This window comes from Hibiscus syriacus, unplaced genomic scaffold, assembly GCF_006381635.1.
Source record: "Hibiscus syriacus cultivar Baekdansim isolate YM2019G1 unplaced genomic scaffold, ASM638163v2 tig00111834_pilon, whole genome shotgun sequence".
Taxonomy (NCBI): Eukaryota; Viridiplantae; Streptophyta; class Magnoliopsida; order Malvales; family Malvaceae; genus Hibiscus; species Hibiscus syriacus.
Genome location: NW_024063192.1, coordinates 984663 through 989899, shown reverse-complemented (window position 1 = coordinate 989899; position 5237 = coordinate 984663). Strand labels below are relative to the sequence as shown.

General features: G+C 31.9%; 1 pseudogene; it reads left to right on the top strand.

Annotated features, from left to right (window-relative positions):
• Positions 1-3303: 3303 nt before the first annotated feature.
• Positions 3304-4911, top strand: LOC120171514 (annotated as a pseudogene).
• Positions 4912-5237: the final 326 nt, after the last annotated feature.

Here is a 5237-nt window from a genome sequence, read left to right as displayed (position 1 = left end):
TAATACGTACTTTTGGTAATCCATAAAATTATTAAAATAGTTTGGACTAAATTGGAAAAGATATGAGATTTATCTATATTTATTTTGATGAGTTATGTAAATATATTTTAATTTTTTATTTGTGTTCAATAAGTGTGCACATAACCTAATGAACAATAAGGTATTTAAAGAAAAAAAATATTGGCAAAATTTGAATTCAAGTGCTCACATATGTTAAATTGGATGAATGATTCCACTGATAGATCTATAAATATTTTTTAGGATGGACACATATTTGTTAACGATATAAAATTTTTGAATGAAGTAGGCATAACTAAAATTTTAGGGTGGATGCCATCAATAAAATAGGTCATAGTCGAAAAAATTCAAATTTCGGGATGGGCACAATAGGCTCTACTCAATTATGTATTTATATTATTTTATTTTAATAATTTAATACTAGCATCCTTAAAAATAATTTATTAGTTTTAACAATTTAATTTAATTATTTAAAAATAAATAAAATTCAAATATTTGTATATTAAAATATTAATAGTGAGTTATATAAAATATATTTTTATTATAATTATATTTTTTGAATTTATTATAGTTAAAATTGATGTGATTCATATATAAATGTAAATATAATTTAAATGATATATTTTTAATTTACAACATAATGTCTATATTTGACATTTTATCTCATCAATTACAAATAATTAAATTTTAAATTGTACTTTTAAAAACACTTTTAAAAGTTATTTTTCAAAAGTTAATTCCAAACTGAAAGTTATTTTTTAAAAGTTAATTCCAAACGGGCCCTGAATCAAATTTTTGTAAGGATAAAATCGAATTGGGTCGTGTTCATATTTAGGATAAAAATATCTTACACAATTTGAGTATTATAATATAATTATTGTTTTTTAAATTGCAATAACACATTTTCTCTATATTTTTTTATATATAATTTATATAATAAAAACAAAAAATATATATGTCACGATTGGAGTCATGTTGAATTAGATTTTTACTTTCAAAATTTGAGTAAGGGGCGAAGTTATATAATATTTAGGTTGAGTTTGAATAGATAAAAAAATCTAACCCGACCTGATTTATGTGTCCATCCCTAATCAGACACCTATCTAACTCGGTTAGACGAACACCTCTAAATATATTTGGTATGCAAAAGCATGTGTGGTTGGGAATGAAATATTTAGTCAAACATTTCGGTGTTTTATTGGGTACAAAAGTAAGAAGAACGTCGGAAGAATGCAACCGGCGGTTTCAAACTCTAAGGACATAAATAATCAACCAAATAACCTAACCCACTTTCAATTAATTATCGATTTCTTTCATGTTGAAAATTTGCTATAATTTTGAAATTTATTTTAAAAAAATTAAGTGATATTAAATTGATTTATAAAAGATAATTAAAAGTAAAATTATACCATCTACCTAACAAATTAAGGTCGCTATTAGGGGCAGAATTGAAAAGTGAAACTTTTAGGAGGTCAAATTATAATTTTACCATTGGATTAATATATAATTTTATTATTTTTAAGATGTTTAACAATTAATTTTCCAATTTTGAGAAGAAAGTTTGAAAAACAAAACATTGACTATTATCAGCAAGACAGGCCATGGGAAGAAAATTATGCCACTTTGAAAACTGAAACCTATATTAATTACGTCTATGGGTAAATTACGTTTTTACTAATCAAATTTGATAATATTCTTATTTTAATCATTAAACTTTTTAAAATTTAATTTTAACCAACTTTTACATGTTTTGGGGTTTTAACACGGGCGTTAAATAAAACCAACAGAGAGATGTGAGGCCATCTTATTTTTCCATTTAATATCTTTTCAAAGGTCTTAAAACTCTTTAAAATTTGTCTTATATCACTCTATATGAATTTAGATCTACAATTCTCATTGTCTGATCATCGTGAAATCAGAATATATTGTTCGTCCCATCATTCTTTAGTTTCGTGCCCCAACATTAAAATATCAAAGAGAATATAAAAAGTTATTTTAATTTTTTATAAGAAACATTTAAGAGGTATTTTCAAAAATATAAAAGAAAAATTTAGAATCTTTTATATTTTTTAAAAGATAAATAAAATATTATAATCAGGTTAACTAATTAACGATAGAGTAATAAAAAAACAAAATAACATCGAGATTAAGCGATTAAATTAAAAATATAAACGAATTATCCGTACCGGTAAACTTATCTCAGCGATTAAAGAAATCGTTGTTATTCATAAGGGTCATGGGTTCGAGCATCAGCCGCTACAGTAGGGTGATTAAGCATTCATTGTAAAATGATTAAGAGTATTTAGAATATATATTAATTTATAATTACCTTAACTTAATCAAAAGAGTTGGTTGTCAACTCTAAATTAATCACTAAATAATATCAAATCAAATTAAAATTCATGAAAATCAAATATTTTAATCTTTAAATAAAATCAAATAAATAGATTATCGGCCAAAAGTACAAAATAACAAAAAAAAAAAAGTTGAAATTATGGCCCTCCCACCAACAATGTAATTTCACTCAATAAAATTATAACTCAACCTGACTAGAGCCAAAACAAATATATTTACAAAAAATATTAATTTCATTTAATAAAAATAGGGGTCTAATAAAAATTAAAATATAAAAAGCGATATTATTATAATCATCTCAAATATAAGATAAAATTATATTATTTTTTTATCAGATTGGATCAAATATTTTTATCCTAAACTTAAATTTAACTCAAACACATCAACTAAAAATTTGATCCGAATATGATTTTTTTTAAAGACTTGACCTAATAAAATCATGTCAGACCTGTCGGATTCATTTCTCGTTCTTATCCCTAACCAAGTACTGGGTGATCATCAAGCATGTTCTCATTTAGAGCTCCACTACCTAGTAGCATCGAGCTCTACGATTAAATGTGGTATTCCCTGTTTTTTGTTTTTTACTATAATTAAGCCTTGGTGAACTCCTCGCAGTTCTGCTAACAAGCTATATGTGTCGCCGATTTTCATCGTAAAACCATTCACCTACTTAGCATCGAATTACATGATCAGTATACTAAATATACAGAACCCAAGATTTTTTCCATCTTCTCCTTTCAAATCATTTAATTTCATGATCTAGGATCTCGACGTGGACCGATCACAAAGGAGTTTCATGAAGGGTACACATGTTTAAACTACTAGAATACAACCCACCACGGCTATCAGTGTCAACCCACCTACTATGGCCCTACACACTGCCGATATGTCAATCTCTTGTTGAAGCCGTGAAGCATCATTTTGATTTTTGCACAGTTCTCTCTTTAAACTACCTATTCTAACCACTAATCTCTCACCAATGTTGATCGGAAACCTGAAATGGACTGCCTTGAAACGAGAAAAACAGGGTGGGCAGCTAGAGACCCATCAGGCTTCTTGTCTCTTACACTTACTCCCTTAGGTAATCTTAGTTTGCTGTTTCGGTTGTGCTCTTTTATTTGATGATTTTGATGAAACATCATCGTATGTTTGCAGAAACACCGGACCGAAGATGTTTTCATCAAGGTTATCTGCTGTGGGATCTGTCACTCTGATATCCATCAAACCAAAAACGATCTCGGCATGTCGAATTACCCATGGTTCCTGGGTACTTTTTCTTTTTTTTATTTATATTGGAAGCAGGGATTTAAATGAATCGAGTTTGAACATATTTGAACCAACAAGATTATGTTTATGGAACGTTTATGTCATTTACCTCCTAGTGTGAATTAGGGTTTGGTTGAATGTTGCAAACTTTTTGGTTTTTTCACAGGCATGAAGTGGTTGGTGAGGTGGTGGAAGTAGGATCAGATGTGACCAAGTCGCCGTGGGCGAAATCGTCGGCGTCGGTTGTCTTGTCGGATGTTGCAGGAATTGCAGGCCATGCAACACGGACCGTGAACAATACTGTTCCAAGAAGATCTGGTCATACAACGATGTGTACACCGACGGGAATCCGACTCAAGGTGGCTTTGCCGGTTCCATGGTTGATCAAAAGTATATCGAACTCTGATCTCGACGTTACGTTACGATTGAATCTTGAAAATCATATTTGTTACTGATGATCCAGGATACGTAATCTCGAAGGTCACATATATCATGTGTGTCTATTGTAGGAGTGGCTTGGACTGAATTAGTTTTGTTATTGTTTTAGGTTTGTGGTGAAAATTCCAGACGGAATGTCGCCGGAGCAGGCGGCGCCTCTCTTATGCGCCGGATCACGGTTTACAGCCCGCTGAACCACTTCGGTTTAACCACGAGTGGGTTAAGGGGGGAGTATTAGGACTCGGAGGAGTAGGCCACATGGGGGTGAAGATAGCAAAAGCAATGGGACACACGTGACCGTCATAAGCTCATCCGATAAGAAAAAACTCGAGGCACTCGAGCATCTCGGTGCCGACGAGTACTTGGTCAGCTCTGACGCCGAAAGTATGCAAAGGCAACGGAATCACTCGACTACATCATCGACACCGTGCCGGTTTTTCACCCTCTCGAGCCCTACCTTTCGCTGCTGAGACTCGATGGTAAATTGATCTTGACCGGTGTCATCAAACCCCTCTCCAGTTCCTCACCCCCCTGCTCATGCTCGGTGAGTAGAATTCCGTTCCGAGTTTTGTTTCCAACACCAATGATTCCGATTTTAACGTTTCCTCTTTTGGTTTCGAAAATAGGGAGGAAGGAGATCACAGGAGTTTCATTGGAAGCATGAAGGAAACAGAAGAGATGCTGGGATTCTGCAAAGAGAGAGATTTGACATCGATGATCGAAGTGGTGAAGATGGATTACATAAACACTGCGATTGAGAGGCTGGAGAATAACGATGTTCGATATAGGTTCGTCGTGGATGTTGCAGGAAGCAAGATCGATCAATAGAAAAAATTAACTAAATCAGTAGAAAGATTTGCTCTGTTCTCTCTTTTTGTTGTTTGAATGAATAATGAATGTTCGAACACAACAGATGTTATTACGGTCATTATTCCGATAATTATAATAATACTATAGTTTGGCAGAAACCGGTGAACTGTCCAGCAAAATGAGGTGGGTGGGTATGTATCGAGCGACTCTTTAGTGACGATGAAAACTTTGACACCTAACTTCGTCGGTATGAGTGGAAGTATAAAACAATGTTTTGATTTTAGGGTAAACTATGCATTCAAACCTAAACTATAAGTTTTGATTTTATTTTAGTATATTTTTAAAAATTT